Below are 18,054 nucleotides of genomic sequence, written 5' to 3'. Positions count from 1 at the left end.
CGGCAGAGCTCGCACAGAAGTTGGAAAACCTGCTACCATCACCTACGAGACGGACTGACGTCCATACAAGTTAAATCAGCGGGCTAGAGTTTTACTTGGAAGAACTGACTTTATATGCAGTACCACTCTGAAGGGCAACTCCCTAGTTATGTGGGCGTAACTTGTTAACATGGTCTTGGAAATTCCTTTTCTCTACAGTTCATGGGCCTGTCCTGTCTGGACTATGACTCACCTTAAATCCAACATATGCAAAATGCTGGCTGCTCGTTCCTATTCCGTGAGCACAGAAACGGGTGGGGAAGTTTCCACCGCGGGGCTCTTTTCTGCCACCTGGTTCTGGGATATCTAAAAACCTAGACCGTGCGCTCCCCCAGGATCAGTCCCTGCCCACTCCCTTTCTCCCCTCCACACACACCCAGAGCCTGGCACGGTCAGGCATCAGGAAATGCTTCCGGACCCAAGGTGTAAGAAAAAGGCTTCCGGAGCTTGGAGGTGACCCACCTCAAAGCTTCGTCTTTGTCCACAGGTCCTGCACCCTGAACAAGGGCTACCCTTTGGTCCGCCCCAAAGAAACAGATGTTCTCGAACTCTGCCACTAGCTCCACTCTGTCCAGGAAGAGGCTGACCCTGGAGGGGTCCCAGCAGACCACTTCAGGCGGGCCGGCTGTTCTGGAAGCCTGGGGGAGCGGACAGGCCAGTAGAGAGTCGTTCTTTCAGAGCAGGAGTTAATCAGAAGGAGGAGACCTGTTCCGTCGGCCCAGGGCATCTCACAGAGGGGCGTCCAGCGGCAGCCAGACACCCGGGGCCGACACGGGGTGAGCGCCGGGGCAGGGACCTGGCCTTCCAGCGGTGGCACCTTCCCTGGAGGCTGCCGATCCGCCGCACACGGGACCCCCGGGCACTCAGTGCCCACACCGGGGCGGCATGCCCGGAGTGGCTCACTGGTCTGGCTGTGGGGTCTGGCACCGGGGCTTGTGGAAAACTCCCCAGGCAGAAGCACTCAGTTACAACACCGCTTCCAAGCCGGGGACACGCAGATGATGAGGAAGACAGACAGACAGAAGGTGGGCGGGGAGCCAAGAGGCCATGAGCCCAGGCTGGAGGACAGAACGCTTCCAAGTGTCTTCGGGGAGAGGCCGAGGGCCCCTGGGAAAACAGACGTTGGGGAGGGAGAGAGAAGACTCCAGGGAGCCAGCTCTGGTGACGGGCACGGACACCAGAGAGTTGCGACACGATCCGGCTCGCTTCCTCCTGCTCTAGCCACAGTCGGGCCGTGTCTGAAGCTTTGTCAGAAGCTCCCAGCTGCCCTGGCTCCGAGCAGTTCTCCTTCTGGGTCATTTTCCTAAAATAAAGCAGCTGGTTCTCAGCCCTGCCCTGCCCCTCTGCTGCCTCCTAACTCCCCCCTTCCTGGCAGGCAGCACCCTTAGCGGCGGGGCCTACGGAAAATCCCATGAGAGCCGGGCCCTTGCCCTTTGCTCGCCTCCGTTAAGACATTGGTCTTGGTCTGAAGAGGGCCAGGAGCAGGGTCCCAGGACCCCCCTGTGTGAGGAAACAGTCCCCTCGGGGCCGGGGTGTGGGGGGAGGGCTGCAGAGGAACGGAGCACCGGGCGCCTGGCATTTTTACTTGGTGAGGTTTTTCCCTTCAGGCCCCAGCCTCGTTCTTTCTTAGAGCTCATGGTTACGGTTGCCTCCTTGGCAGACAACCCCGGACGTTAATCAGCCGCCCACAACAGCTCCCCTGTTCTGTCTCGGTGCTCCCGCCTTGCACTGTGCCCTTTGGTTATCTTCTGTTCTCCTCCGCTGTGTCCGCAGACTCGAACGCTCTCAGCTATTTGCCCCAAGACTCAGCCTTTGTCTGCAGCTGCTCTGCTGAGTGTTCTCAGATTGCCTCCCAGCTTCCTGACAGAATTTCCCGTTTCTTCTCCCATGTTCTGCATTTTCCAGGGCTGTCCCTGAGGCTCAAGCGAGAGCAGGACACTTCTCCTACCTTCTGGGCTAATTCTCATCTGTGTGTCTTGGGCCCTTGTGATGGGTGCCATCGGGCACTTGCTTTCTAAATGTGCTCTGTGTTCTGGCACGGGCACAGGCCGTGCTTCCTGAGTGCTGGGAGGAGATTCATGGCAGGGAAGGTGCTAGATATGCATGCGGGGGACCGTCTGGACTTGGATTAGCCAGACTGTTCGAGGGGGCTCACCAGTGCCAAACAACACTGCTCCGAAGATTCAGAGAAATGGGTATGTCTGGCTGATCTCGGCTCAGGAGGAACTTTCTGGTAGGAGCTGGAGAACTCTGAATAAGGATTTCACAGATTTCATTAGGGAGGTAAATCCTACTGGCTCTTACTGGGTGGAGCCCCTCTGGGTGGGTGTGAGCCATGACAGGGGAGGCAGGGAAAGCAAAGCTCTTGCCTGTGCACAGGGGAGTCATTACTAGAAGGGACCCAGGGACATGGGAATGCCCTTTGCTGCCCTTACCAGTAGTTCTAGGACCAGACTCTCTGCTTTGGCACGTTGATCATTTGCAGGCAGCGGTGCTATGTGTTGTCTGTTTGTTTTGTTGGTTTTTCTTGTTTTCTTTTCCTTAAGTTGTTACAGTGCAGGAAAAAACAAGACGTTTTCACAGTTTCAAGAGCAGACTGGGTTTTAAACGAGAGGACAGAGTGTCTTTGTGAGGACTGGGAACAACGGCATGGCAAGAATCCGACAGGTGAGATAACCTGGTGGGGAAAGCCTCGCCCCGACGACGGAACCAGCCTTTTCCTCCACCACAGGCATTCCTGCTAGAGCCGCCTCAGAGCTTCGAGAGCTTACTCTTTTGTTTGAGTGAAGATAAATAATTTCCTCATCGAGCAGCTGGGCCCTCAGATTTGGCACCTCTTCAGAGCAACCACACATAAAAGTAAGAAAACTCATTCTTTATAAACCTGGGGAAGAAAATGTCCTCAATCTTCCTGAAATTGACGTAAAACCTGCAGTTTGCGCTCCCTCGGTCCTTGTCTTTTGAATACATTCTTGGGAAAAACCTCCAGCAAAACGTGTGACCTCTTTAGGAAGCTGGAATCTTCAAAGACTAGGCCTGTTCACAAAGGGGGTTCATGCTTGTTCTGCTTGTGAACAATGGGAAGGAGACGGAAAAGTAACCCAAGGCTCTTCTAGCCCAGGGGAAAGATTCTGTTTTTTTTTTTTTTTTTTTCTTTTAGATTTTATTTATTTATTTGACAGACAAAGATCACAAGCAGGCAGAGAGAGAGAGGAGGAAGCAGGCTCCCTGCTGAGCAGAGAGCCCGATGCGGGGCTCGATCCCAGGACCCTGGGATCACGACCTGAGCCGAAGGCAGAGGCTTTAACCCACTGAGCCACCCAGGCACACCAGGATTATGGTTTTGAACCCGTCAGATATTTTAAGAGAAGAAAACTCAAAGGAGACTCAAGTAAGTAAGAACAAGTATGTTGGCTAATTATGAACCTCTCTCCCACACATCCATGCAAACTTGGCCTGTGAGGGTCATGATCTCAGGAGCGGAGATTAATCCCATTCAGACAGTTCTAATTTTTCTTTTTTAAATGAGCAAGCAGTCTCTTAACCTACACAGTAATACTGAGGAATAACAATTCCACAAATATTCTGTAGCTCGGCACTACATAACTTTCCCAATGTCATGTTAGTAACACTCAGAAGATGTTTAAAGAACAGATCTTACTGGAATACGCTGATCACCAGATGTAAAAGTGTCCTGGCCAGAGATTTCATTCCTAATAATCAGGTGATATCAAAAGAAAATTGTCATGTAATCATCATGAACTTTAATATCCATCCCTGTAATTAGAACACTAACTTCTACTGTTGCCTAGCTGAATTGATTCTGTAAGGGAAAATCCCTATGAAAAATGGCACAAAAGGCAAGAACGGTCCACAGTGAATATTAACTAAACCGAATTTCGGCATTGCATTGGCACAAAGCAGGTAAAAACAGGGCGTGGATTAATTCATTCAGGCCCTCCTCGAACTGGGTATTGTGGACACGAGGGACAGAAAGATGGCTGCGTTGGACTCCTGTCTGATACGGGTTCCCAATACAGAGAGTGTGGCCGGGTACACGGGTAGATGAGCAATTATGATATGGATGGAATGTGTCTGGTCCCATGATATAAGGAACTGAATTCATAGAAGAGAAAGGGGCTTGCAGGAGTTCAAGGTGGTGGAGGGGGCGGGTGAGGAGACGGCAGGCAAAGGCATTAATGTGCTCAAAGAAGGAAGGTGTTACTTGCAGGAAAACTGCGTTAGACTGGTATTGCGCTTTATACCCCACAAAGAGCTTTTCTATCTATTACTTTATTTTGATTTCCCAATAATCTTGTGAGAGAAGCTAGTCATTTTACAGACACAAAAGCTGAGGTTCAGTGGCTTGTGCAAGGTCACCCAAATGAGAAGAGTGTAGCTAGGACATGAATCTAGTTTTTCTGAGTGCAAACCCTAAGCCTCCATGTCGCCTCTCGACATGACCCACGATGGCTGAAGGGTTCCATCTTGCTTTGTTTCGTTGCAAGAGAAGGAAAAGAAATCTTGAGAACCGGAGGCCAAACGAGACGGCAGAGGTTTTCAACGTCAACCAGTGAGATAAGTGATGTCTACGAGTTACACCGAGGACAAGGCAACAGAGAATAAAAACATTAATTTATTTTGGAGAAGAGTCACACAGCATCCTAAAGAGAGATGATGGCTCACCATTCACACGCCGGCCTGAAATGCTTCAGAGGTGATTATCTGAGTGGTTCTGGGTAGTTTCGACCTACGGCTCCGGATAGGTGAAAATGATCCCCCTTCTACTGCGTGCTGGGCGGACACTCACCCCACTGCAACCAAACGGTTAGAGTCCTACCCAGTTCTTGGAGCAAAACAATCTGGAAACTGCAGCCCATTTTTATTGCATTTTAATGGTTTCAATAAATGTTTAATGTGACAATCAGTATTAGAAAATACACTTCATGTTTTGTCTTACAAATTGTTGGGGTTAATGTAGAGCCTGAAATCAGCCATAACACCTGGCTTGCTAAAAGGTAAGACGGAGGCCGCTGGGGGCCAGGGAAGGATTCAGAGAAAGGCATAGGCCTTTGGAATGGCGAGGCCTGCGGGACTACTCTGCCGTAGGAAGGCCCTATGGAGCTGCGTTCCCTGAAGCTTTCTTAACCTAAAGAGCTGCCCTGTGATCCAAGGCATGTCTGCATTGTCCCCCAGGCTATGTTTAGCAGAGCTCATGGAACACGCAGATTAGCATGTCATATCTTTCCTATAAACAGATCCTCCTAGTTTCAGTAAGAACCCCCGTCACACATCACATGCTTGAGAAACAGTGACAAAGACTTACGATTATCCTGAAGGACCAATAAAAGTGGGAGCAAAAAAGAGCAAAGAGTCTTGTGTCTCGGTGTTGACCCCCTTTCCTTCTCCTCTCACAGCAAAGTTTACAGTAACTATTCATCCGTGGGTACAGGGATTGCTGGCCATTCCCGGCAACAAATCATTAAGAAGACGCCATATTCTTGGAAAGTACCTTATATGTGCAGGAATCCTATGAGAACTTTAAAGTTCAATGTTAACACTTTGTAAACATTCCTGGGTAGAGCCAAGCAATCCTTATCATAGTGAAAATGGGATAGATTATGTTTTAGATTTACATCTTCATCTTGAGAAGAACTTTTTAGTTGCTAGAAAGAGGATAAGGGCCCTACATGAAAACATTTACTAAACCATAAAATCCAGAATAAATAATATCAGGCCCTGAGTATCATCCCAGCCTCATTTTTTTTTTGGGGGGGGGGCCACATCCCACCTGAACTCTAAACGCCAGCCATAAAGAGCTTTTTGTTTTCCTCGAATGTCCTGTTCTCCCCTAAGCTTTACATATATCATTCCTTTTTCTGGAACAGTCCCCCATCCCCACCCCCTTAATTTCCCACTCCTCCCCACTTTTGCATGGTTAACTCCTACTAGATATCCTTTGGTCTCAGCTATCTTTTTTTTTTTTTAAGATTTTATTTATTTGACAGACAGAGATCACAAGTAGGCAGAGAGGGAGGCAGAGAGAGAGGGGGAAGCAGGCTCCCCACTGAGCAGAGAGCCCAATGTGGGCCTTGATCCCAGAACCCTGGGATCATGACCTGAGCCGAAGGCAGAGGCTTTAACCCACGGAGCCACCCAGGCACCCTCAGCTGTCATTTGAACAGATTTTCCTTCCTCATCTCCCTCCACTCCTTATCACACACCTCCCCCCACCCAATTTAGAATGGGGGGGCTCCTTTCTGATTTCTCCTGGGCTCTCTATATTTACCCTTATCCTAGCATTTTCACAAGGCATTCTGATTGTGTCTGCATGGCACGTCAGAGGGCGAGCTCAGTGCCTGGTAAGGACCTGTCAATTTCCTCTAGTCCTTTCTTCTGTCCCACTGCCCAGCACAGACTCAGTACACAATTGAGTAGCTGAGCGAAGCAATGCCTCTATCAAATCACACACCAGGTTGCATATTTTTAGTATTTTTATGCAAAGGTTTAAATAGCATGGGGCACCTGGGTGGCTCAGTGGGTTAAAGCCTCTGCCTTTGGCTCAGGTCATGATGCCAGGGTCCTGGGATCGAGCCCTACATTGGGCTCTCTGCTCAGCAGGGAGCCTGCTTCCTCCTCTCTCTAACTGCCTCTCTGCCTACTTGTAATCTCTGTCTATCAAATAAATAAATAAAATCTTAAAAAAAAAAGGTTTAAATAGCATGAGTTTAGGAACCATTCCAAGAAAGTGGTTTACTTTGTGTTGATTATTAAAAACACTTTGGGGGGGGCAGGCAGCTGTATGTAACTGCTCCTATCCCAGAGTTTGTACAAGGCACGTTTTGGCACTTGGGTAGGGTTAAAGTGACGAGATTCTGTTAACCGTGGCCTTGAAACGTCATCCTCAACCATCCATAGATATAGACAGGTCAACGCTTAGGCATGCCTTTCTTATGTTGCTGACTCAGCTACTCAGGAAAGCAATCAAAGGGCCAGAAAAAAGGGCTGATTCTGTATTTTTTCCCTTATACTAACATAGATCATATGTTTAAAAATCTATAAAAAGTAGCAATCTCATTTAAAAACTTATATAAAGCCCCAGGAGACAAGAGATAAAGACTGGCTCTATAGCAAAATGCTGGCTTATTAGTCAATTTAGAAGATTCAAAAATCCAGGGTCGCTGCTCAGACTTTGAGTGGGAGAGACCGGAGTGGAGGTTGGGCAAACACTTCCCAGTGCAAAAGCAAGTCCACACTGACCAGCAATATTATTATATTAGAAACGATGGATTAAAACAAAACAAAACAGCAAAGCATAAGCCACGGTTCCCCAAAGGTGTTAAAAAATTTATACCAGGGGCTCCTGGGTGGCTCAGTGGGTTAAGCCTCTGCCTTCGGCTCAGGTCATGGTCTCAGGGTCCTGGGATCGAGCCCTGCATCGGGCTCTCTGCTTGGGGGTTGGGGGAACCTGCTTCTGCCTCTCTCTCTGCCTACTTGTAATCTCTCTCTGTCAAATAAATAAATAAAATCTTAAAAAAAAAACATTTATACTAGATTTTAGGTGAAAAGATCAACTTAAAAATCTGTTTCCAAACATGAAAGAAGAATTGTAGATTCCACATGGAGAGGAAACTTCCAGTGGAGGGATGGGGCCGTTTTAGTGGGACGGGAAGCAGTACTGAGATTTGCCTCTTCTAGTAAAAAAGAAAATCCTTTTCTGTTAATGCTTTTATACTCTTAAACTATCATATAGGCACTAACTTTAGACTTTAGTCTTTAGACCCTAAGGTATTTTACAGGTGAGGCTGGGGGTGGGGTGTTAGCCATTTGCCTTAACTCATTACTGGATGCTGGCAGCCATGAAAACTAGAACCAAATGTATCTCCTTGTGTTTTACTATTAACTGGGAAAAACAGCATGTCTGTTCTCAATCCACCGGCCACCATCAAATGGTATGAAGTTGAGAGATTAAAAAGCTGTTGAGCAAAGGCATTGAGCATCCACAGCTCCATTTCTTAAGCAAAATGGGCAGCACAGAGTTTTGTTGTGGGAAGACATCTAATTTGCATGAGTAGAACATGAACAAACCAGATAAGGATGGCTCCAGGAAAGTAATTCCCCCCAGTCCCCAGAGTCTTGAATTCGGAAAACCACAGCCGACTCTGGAATTCGGGAACATCACAGACGGTACTACTACTGGACAGAACTCCCCACGTGACTTCAGCCCACGCATGGAGGCTTGTCAAGGTCCCAGGGGCTGGCTCACCCACGGGCTATGGCTGAGCCAGAATAACAAAGAAAGAAATCCTCCCCAAGCACACACATAAGCAAAAACTATCTTCCCCGTCCTCTGCCAAGACAGCTGGAGTCAAAGAGAGGAGTTCGAAACTCTAATTCGTCCCTCAAGACAAAGGAACTCAGTCTACGGAGGCAGTGTAGGCAACTTTCTTCTCAGTCAACAAAAGTTAGGTTTTGGAAAGGGGCTTTGGAGAAAAGACTGAGGCAACCCCAGAATCTTAACTTTACAGAGGAAACAGAGAAGGGCTCACTCTAAGCTTCGAACATGCCAACAGACAGACACGTACAAAGGGGCAAGTCCAGAGGCAAACGGCATCAAGATGTCAGCCCTCCTCCTACTTCACAGAACCGTGGGGTCTGGGTCTGAGACAGCTTCTTGCTGAGCCGAGGAAGGATCTTTAGTGCACTGTTCAATTTTGGCAAAAGCAAACAAGAGTCTAATTGGCAAAACTGCTTCTTCCCTCCCAGAGCACCAAGATCCTGGGCTGGCCCAGGGCATCTATCCCTGGTCAAAGCCATGGCCGCAACCTTCTTCACTGCTCTGGTCTGGCTAGCCAGTTGTTCCCCTGGATCTCTCTGCCCCACGCCAGCCAATTGTCAACCACAGATGTGAACTGGTGTCCAATTTTGCCTACCTTGCATCATCACTAGAATAGTCAGTCCAGGTCTGATGTGTATCTCCCGTTGCATGAGTCTCCCCATCCCCTTATCAAATCCTCCCTTTCTAGGCAGGGCCTAATTCTCCTTCCCTTGACTGTGGGGTGGGCTTCTAACAAATATAGTGCAGTACAAGTGACAAAACAGGACTTCTGAGACTAGGTCATTAAAGGCATAGCAGCCTCTGTTGTGCTTTTTCTTGGGTCACTTGCTCTGGGAGAAGCCAGCCGCCATGTTGTCAGGATGCACAAGCAGTGCGGTGGAAAAGTCCAGGTGAAGAGGAACTACGCCCTCCTGACTACAGTCATGTGAGGGAGCCAGTGGGGAAACACACCCTACAGCCCTGGTCAAACCTTCAGGTGACTGCAGTGCCCACTGACATCTTGACTGGAACCTCCTGAGAGGTCCCAAGCCAGAACTCCCGGAGAAGCCAGTCCCCAGTTTCTGACCCCCAGAAAATGTGTGAGTTACGTTAACAAATATTCATTATTGTTTTAGGCTGTTAAGTTTTGCACTGATTTATTACATAGCAATAAACAACCAATACAACATCTTTGAACCTTCTCTATCGTCAACTAGAGTTGTTCTTGAATTAATTAATCCCTGGCCACCTGACAAGTGCCTGCCTTCAGCTCGGGTCATGATCCCAGCCTGTGTTAGGCTCCTTGTTCAACAGAGAGCCTGTTTTTCCCTATCCCTGTGCTGCTCCTCTTGCTTGTGCTCTCTGCCAAATTAAAAAAAAAAAAAAACTTAAAAAAAAATCATAGTACGTCTTGGAGAATGAGTTTTTTGTTTGTTTTGTTTTTGTCATAAAGTCCTTTCCCCAAGGGCTAGGGTAAAATATGCCCACATATACAGAGTCCTCATGGATGGATATTTATTGATTTGGGCCATTATTGCTCAATCCCAAGAAGATGACTACAGTGATGATAATACGTATTTCTGACAACTATTCTTTTTTTTTTTTTTAAGATTATTTATTTATTTATTTCACACACACACACACACACACACAGAGAGAGAAAGAGAGAGAGAGAGAAACAGAGAGAGACGGAGAGGGAGGGAGCACAAGCAGGGGGAGTGGGAGAGGGAGAAGCAGACTTCCTGCTGAGCAGAAGCCCGATGTGGGACTCGATCTCAGGACCCTGGAATCATGACCTGAGCCGAAAGCAGACACTTAATGCCTGAGCCACCCGGGGGGCCCCCAACGACGATTCTTTTTTTTTCCTTTTCTCCTCAAGATTTTATTTATTTATTTGACAGACAGAGATCACAGGTAGGCGCAGAGAGAGAGGTGGAAGCAGGCTCCCTGCTGAGCAGAGAACCTGATTCAGGGCTCGATCCCAGGACCCTGAGATCATGACCTGAGCCGAAGGCAGAGGCTTGACCCACTGAACCACCCAGATGTCCCCCCAATGACTATTCTTAACATGCTCTTTGTAACTTCTACCTTAGAATCTTTTATGTTACCTCCTCATTATATAATAATCAGAGCTTCTATCACCCCAGGATCTTTAAAATAGAAGCCCTAACTGTGAGCATTTGTAAACTTAAACAGCCCATAGAAGATATAAGGGACTTCCCCTCTCCCCCAAGAGTCTTGTATTTACACTTTATTAGTGAGGGAAATTAATCTGCCACATACAACAGCATGGATGGGCCTCGAGGACACTATGCTAAGTGAAATAAGCCAGTCATAGGACACATACGGCATGATTTTATGTACATGAGGAGCCAGACTCACAGAGGCAGAAAGTAGAATGGTGCTTGCCAAGGGGCTGCAGGGAAGGGGAATTAGGGAGTACAGAATTTCAGTCATGCAACATGAAATTTCTAAAGAGTTGCTGTACAACAATGTGCATATAGTTAACTACATCGTACCGTACACTTAAAACATTGTTAAGAGGGTAGTTTTCTTGTTATGTATTTTCCACCAAAATAAAAATTTTAAAAAAAGGAATCATGAGATTAAAATGACCTTCTTCCAAGATTTACAGCAGTGATTCTTTTTTTGCAACACTCCAGAATTTTTCCAGTACGTAACTGTCATACTGTCTTAAGAACCCCTTAAAATTAAACAAAAGTTTTACTTGTTTTCACATTAACAGACACAAATGTTACTCTCTTCTCGGAGGACTGGCAGGGTGGCGAAGGAGGAAGGATGTCCTATAAACCAAATATAAGGAAAGGACGTTGCAATTTCAACAAGTTTGGGAATTACTGCTCTGGAGATAGGTTGAGGTTTCAAATTAAGTGGGCCTAAAAAAATACCCGAGCATTTGAAAAGCTAATCTCCAGTCAAAGGCCTGATGTCACCAGTGCATGATCTCATTCTCCCTACATCAAAGACCTGTAGACACGATACCCAAGAGAACAGGGAAAAACAGAAGCTAGTAAGACTGGGATAAGCAACAAGCGAAGGCACGCCAAGAGGAGCCTGGGAATACGGCAGTAATGGCAGCGAAAAATAAAGATAATAAAGACAGAAATGCTTCCTGTTCATTCACACATGATTGGGGTAAGAAATGAAGAACACATAGATTCTTTCACCACATTTTCCCCAGGAAGAAGGAAAGAAAATATTAAAAGGGAGGAAATAGCATATTAAGGGTTGAATTTTCACAGTTCAAACTCAAAATTACCACTGCTGTAAGCCAGGAATGGGATTAGCGGGAGGCATGGAGGGGAGTGAAAGGAAACTTCAGGTATTCCAAGGACAAGGTGAAAGGGGCAAGTATGTCTACATTGAGAACATTGGTTAATGCTCTTAAAGTTGAAGGACAGCGCTGTATCCTTTCTCTTCAGTCATTTCTCAACGTGTTACTTCTTTTTATATGAAAAGCGAATTCCCTGAAGCTTATCAATTGTCACTCTTGGGTGTAGAACCCTTCTTAAGGACACTAGAGGGAAAAAAAAAAAAAGCCATGGAAGGAAGACTCTTTGGCCAAGACTAGAGAAATATTCTGAGCCCCTTGCCCAGACATTAGGGGGGGCTTTGGGGTGGGTGCCTGGATGATGGGCAGGATCCCCTGAGAGGACTTCCCCATGCTGTGCTTCCACGATTCAGGACAAAGGACACCATGACACCCTCCTATCCTTCAAGACAGAACTATACCATCAAGACACATTGGCTTGCCTGGGAAGGAAACTCAAACTGGTGTAGAAACCCAAATGCCTTTTTTGTCTCTTGGACTATTTCAGGCTGGAGGGAGCCGAAGAGAAAAATATAGAAAGCAAACAAGCAGAGAGAAGTTGGACAGGAACCATAGGTTGGGCTACTGTGGGAACTTCCAAATGCTGAGATTTCTGTCCCTCGAGGTTGTCCATGGCCCCTCCAACAAAACACAAATGGTAGTTCCTCCAGCAGGAGACCTCAGCCCCGGAGTTCTCCTTAGATTTCCTACAGGAATCTTAGGTGAGTCTCTCTTTCTTCCAGAAATACTCCTTTCGCATTTGACAGAAGTTTTCCTATCTTCGTTTCCTCTATCCTGCCCTCCTCTCCAACACCCCCCCCCAAATGTCTGATTGTCTTATGATATTAGCCGAGATTCTGTTTATCTACACATTTCCATTATGGCTGTCACCAAAAAAAAAAAAAAAACACATTTCCTGCCGACAAGCACATTTAACAAATCCCTTTGGGGACAGAAAAAAAGCGCAAGCCATTTAAAAAGATTACTTTGTGGGAAGAAGTCAGTCCCAAATCACTCCTCTGCATTATGCTCTAGTTAAATGAGGTGGGCGCCCCAGGACACATTTATAATGATGGAAAGTTCTCAGTCTGTTCCTGCAGGCCAAAACCTCTCTGAGACGATCACTGTTCTCAAATCAAAATGTGTGGATATAAAACCAAAAGCTTAAATAAGAACACCTTTATTTTCTCTTACAGATGCTGGAGACTTCTCAATGCAGCTGAGAGTTTGGGGGGAGGGTTAATAATGAACCCTGCCTTGGGGCATTTTCCTATTTGATTGAGATGGATAAATCCTGAAAAATGAACATGATCAATCTTGTGGATCAATGTCGAGTGGTACAACACACACATTTCAATTTATTAAGTAATTTACTGAAATCAGACTGCTAATTACAAAGGCCGGATTGCACGTGTTCATTTTACAGGAGCTCCTGTTTCTTCTGCTCCGCACACGCTGCCTCACCAGGTTAACCAAGTCCCTTGGCGACCTGTGTGCCTATGGCGGTGGCCAAGTCGGGCTGAAGGCAGTACGTGTATCCGTTCAGATTGCAGCTTGAGTAGACGATGGCCACAAGTGATGCCCAACAGGGTGCACCGCCAGGTCCTATGGAAGGCACGTATTTTTGATACATCTGCAGTGGAAACACCAGCTGGAATGTACAAAGAACACTCCTTTGGAAAGCCTCCCCTAGTCACACGGTACGTGCCACGCTGTTCACGGAGCGCACACGTGTCTCATCACACCAGGAGAGTGGTGCACGGTAGGGAGAGGAGAGTTGGTCGGTAGGAAGCCTGTCTAGGACTCTCACATCTAGCATCTCGTTCCTCCATCTGCTGACGAACATTCGCTTCTGTACTCTTAAACGTCTGGCACTGATCACTCAGGCTTAGACACAGCAACCCCAGATCCCCAACACACAGGGCAGGAAAGCCACCCTTTCTTTTCCCTCGTTGGTCACTGAGGGGGTGGGAGTCCACAAAGGGCCCACACTGGGGGCCCGGCCCACAGACCCAGTGCCCAGCCCAGCAGAGGGGGCTAGTATCCTAACAGGTCAGCCCCAAGGGAGCCACGCCGGTATGGTGGCCTATGTGGCAGGGCAGATATCTGGGTTACCAGGAAGGCAGGTCCATAAGGGCTTCCAAAACTTTGGGTTTGCTTAGGAGGTCTTGTCTTGAACGGCCGTTCTAAGTAGACTGCCAACACTGGCTGGAGGGAGGTGGTTGTAAGAATGTCCTAGAATCCCCCAAGATGACTAGGGTCTCTAGAGCATGAGGATCAGACTAGGATGGGCATGGGCTCTTTTTGGGGGGGGGGTAATCTCATCAACTCCCATGAGTATGCAGTCCTTGGCCAGGCCATAAGCCAGCCAGATCCAACACCACAGTCATCACCACCACCTCCAACTTCGCCCACCGTCACTGCCCATCTGTGGAGAACCTTCCAAGGGTCCATTATCTTAGCTGACTGGCAGCGCAGTCCTGTGGTGTTGACTGGGAACTGCAGTGAGGACCGGTGCGGAGGGGAGTAACACGCCTGAGGCCAGAGCTCCCACCGCCGCTCCCCTGCCAGCTCCAAACTGCTCTCCTCTTAGGAAACCACATCTCTGACCCAGAACAACACCATTTTATGGTTTGACTCCCATGTGCTTCCTCCAACCCCCCTCTGAATGGGTTCCAAGGTGAACATGAGCAGGAAGTGGCATCTGGGGTCTGCTTCTCCCTCCGCAAGTACGAAAAGTAACCACAGGCTTCACTCGCTTCTCTCTCGCACCATGTGGGACCCTCGAGTTTTCTCTCCAGCCTTACTTCAGGAGCCTACGTCACTCTTGCCGAAACTCTCCCTTCTTTCTCTTTTATCTCTTGAATTTCTTTCATAATACCCCATTTGCTTTCTGCCTGATACTGATCATTCTAATAACCGAGTTCTCTTTTTTAAAAAACACCTTTCCAGACATCTTGCTTCTTTCAAGGCTTTCAATTAAAAGAAAAAAGGATAGAGCTCCCAATTAAAACCAAAACCACATTGAGATACCACCTTACACCAGTTAGAATGGCCCAAATTAACAAGACAGGAAACAACATGTGTTGGAGAGGATGTGGAGAAAGGGGAACCCTCTTACACTGTTGGTGGGAATGCAAGTTGGTGCAGCCACGTTGGAAAACAGTGTGGAGATTCCTTAAGAAATTAAAAATAGAGCTTCCCCATGACCCTGCAATTGAACTACTGGCTATTTACCCCAAAGATACAGATGTAGTGAAAAAAAGGGCCATCTGTACCCCAATGTTCATAGTAGCAATGGCCAATGTTCATAGTAGCAATGGCCACAGTCGCCAAACTGTGGAAAGAACCAAGATGCCCTTCAACGGAGGAATGGATAAGGAAGATGTGGTCCATATACACTATGGAGTATGATGCCTCCATCAGAAAGGATGAATACCCAACTTTTGTAGCAATTTGGACGGGACTGGAGGAGATTATGCTGAGTGAAATAAGTCAAGCAGAGAGAGTCAATTATTATATGGTTTCACTTACTTGTGTAGCATAAGGAATAACACGGTGGACATGGGGAGATGGAGAAAAGTGAGTTGGGGTAAATCGGAGGGGGAGACAAACCATGAGAGACTGTGGACTCTGAGAAACAAACTGACGGTTTTGGAGGGGAAAGGGGGTGGGGGTTGGGTAGGCCTGGTGGTGGGTATTAAGGAGAACATGTATCGCATGGAGCACTGGGTGTGGTGCAGAAACAATGAATTTTGGAACACTGAAAAGAGATAAAAAAAAAAAAATAGAACTCCCAAATAAAAAAGTTACTAGCGCCCAAGTACTGTTATGCTTCAGGAATTTAAATTGTACTTCACTTGGTATCATCTGTGTTAAAACAATAGAGCGTTACCTACTTTGAATGCCCTAGGAGCCCTCAGGGTAGAGTTGTGTTTTTTGAGAAAGATATTAAATCTGGCTAGAACCCAACAAGAAACAGCCTCATGTGGGGCAATCCAAGCCTACTGGACCCTTGACTGATCACATTTCAAAGCCTAATGCTTTGCTAAAGGGCATCTGACTTTAAGCATAAGCAACCCTATTACTCAGAGCCGTCTCCGCACACCATAGCCTTGAAGGAATTTGATAGTTTGCAAATTCAAAGCTGAAAATTAAAAACCCACGAGTAAGACTTTGAATCCATTTATTCATGGTAAAATGAATATAGCTTTGAAAAGTCTATCCTCATTAGGATCAGTTCAGTGTAATCTGTAATCTGGTGTGAGGCTGCTTAACTAGCTTCTTGCTCGCGAAAGGAGAACCATTTTTCTGAAACCAGCTCTGTCTTCAGTAGGCTCCGGAGCTACCACAGAATAATATTAACTTAAGTACATTTCTTCTTCAATAATGTTTCATTGTTTTTCTTAATCACGGGTATTTTCCTTTTGCCGGATTTAGAGCACCTCTTCCCCTCGCTCCCCAAAACGCATTAAGATAAACCCTGTTCCCTGCAGGAGTGATCAAAGCTTCCCTGTTCACAGAGGAATGTCCATTCCTACAAGCTTGGGGAGGTTTCCTAACTAATGAACTACAACACTGTCAGATGTCTGGTTGCCAAGTAATATATTAAAGTGCCTTTCTAATCAGATTTCTGCAAGGGAAGTCTAAAACCATAAAAAGCACACTAAATTTCAGTGAAGCAAAAACATTAAAAAAAACAAAAAACAAAAAACAACCAACCTAACAACAAATGCCTTTAAGAGAAAGAGTTCAAAGCAGCAACTGAAAAGCTACAGAGAATTGACATATTTCCAGAAAAATAAAGTCCAATAATTTTCAAACTGAAAGGGGGGGCATAAAGCAAGCAAGCGTCGTCGTCAGACCCTGAAGGAGCCACGAGAGAATCTCCATATCCAGACCTTTCAATCTCTCCTGCAACCTGGCCCATCTATAATACAGATCTCTGATAAACACAGCTATAGATGTCCCCTAGCATCACGCGAAAGGAACATTTTTTCATTGTTGGAACTTGTGCCTGAGAATTTAGTAATAGTTTATAAAAAATGTTGAATATGCTGGAGCGCCTGGTGGCTCAGTCCCTCGAGCATCTGGCTAGTGGTTTTGACTCAGGTCATGATCTCAGAGTCCTGAGATCAGGCTCAGTGGGGAGTCGTCTTCTCTCTCTTTTCCCTCTTCCTCTGCCCCTCCCCCTGCTTGTGTGCTCTCTGAAATAAATCAGTATTAAGAAAACATCTTGAATGCCAAGATCTCTTTGTTAGGAGCAACATAATGAGGAATTCTCATCTAAAATAAAAACAGCAATGATACCAAAAGACTGCTGTGGCTCACCCCGGAAGAATCTGGGAAAGCTCTTTCCTCGGTTTCCACTTGCAGCTCTGCCTTATTTAACCATGGAGCCCACCATGACATCGATGAGGCTACGGGGCTACAGGCCCCCTTGGTCTGCATTCATGGGAGCCTACAGTTCTAGTGTGTTCTGCACTAATCCTTGCAGTCCTGCAGCCCAGGGTCCCATCTAAGAGGTTAAGAGTGGACCAGACCCGTCCAAGAATGGTGTGGGGTCTGAAAGCCAACACAGAAGGTGATGTGGGGAAGCACCTGTTACTTATCTTCTACCATCTGCAGGAACGCCATGTCAGGAAATGAGAAGTCTTGATTTTAGTGGCCCCAGAAGGAAACAGTAAGATCAAAGTCACATCACAGGTTTAATGTCAAGGCAACGAAGCGCCAGCAGTTAAAGATGTCCAACCAGAAACAGACTTGCTTAAAACGCAGCCCTGGAGATATGAGCGAAGCCTGAAGAGTTTGAGGGATGGAGTCTTTGTGTGATTCATAGTTTCAACCAAATCCAGTCAAATGATAGATTGATCCCAATGGAAACCTTTTAATTACTTGTCATTTTATTTATTTATAAGATTTATTTGAGAGAGAGAGGCAGTAAGACAGAGACACAAAGAGAGAGTATGCACGTGTTTTGACTCAGGTCATGATCTCAGGGTGGCAGGATCAAGCCTGGCGTGGGCTCCGTGCTCTGCCCAGAGCCTGCTCTAGATTCTTTCCCCTCCATCTCCTTCCCCCTTGGCTCTTCCCCCTGTTCACACTCTCTCAAACAAATAAATAAATAAATAACGTCTTAAAAAAATGTAATCGGATTTGTTTTCCTGGTTAAGGAGGAGGCTGGACTAAATGACTTTTATAGTTCCTTGCATCCCCCATCCCCTGTTACCCTAATTCCACATGACTTCCCCTGCCCTTCCACTCACTCCTGCCCCCCACCTCCCCACCAATCGTCATAACAAAACAACAAGTCCTGTTCACTGACTGCTCACTATGGACAGATACGTAACTAATTTAACCCTCTGAA

The 18,054-nt window shown here is 46.7% G+C and overlaps 1 protein-coding gene and 2 long non-coding RNA genes across 4 annotated transcripts in view; 2 read left to right on the top strand and 1 right to left on the bottom strand.

Moving 5' to 3' along the window:
- IGFBP7 (insulin like growth factor binding protein 7) overlaps positions 1–18,054 on the bottom strand; it is a 77,653-nt gene that overhangs the window by 23,524 nt on the left and 36,075 nt on the right. The gene's annotated exons all lie outside the window — the stretch shown is intronic.
- Positions 1,401–3,258, top strand: LOC122890547. 2 transcript variants are annotated; one of them, XR_006381091.1, is made up of 3 exons: positions 1,401–2,234; positions 2,586–2,898; positions 3,222–3,258. It is a non-coding gene; the product is annotated as an uncharacterized LOC122890547 (long non-coding RNA). The 2 variants fall into 2 exon arrangements; XR_006381092.1 differs by having other exon boundaries at positions 1,401–2,322.
- Positions 3,299–4,975, top strand: LOC122890548. Its single transcript, XR_006381093.1, has 2 exons — positions 3,299–3,430; positions 4,548–4,975. It is a non-coding gene; the product is annotated as an uncharacterized LOC122890548 (long non-coding RNA).

Source organism: Neovison vison, chromosome 11 (assembly GCF_020171115.1).
Source record: "Neovison vison isolate M4711 chromosome 11, ASM_NN_V1, whole genome shotgun sequence".
Taxonomy (NCBI): Eukaryota; Metazoa; Chordata; class Mammalia; order Carnivora; family Mustelidae; genus Neogale; species Neogale vison.
Note: the sequence above shows the minus strand (reverse complement) of the source record. Positions and strands in the feature narration are given on the sequence as shown.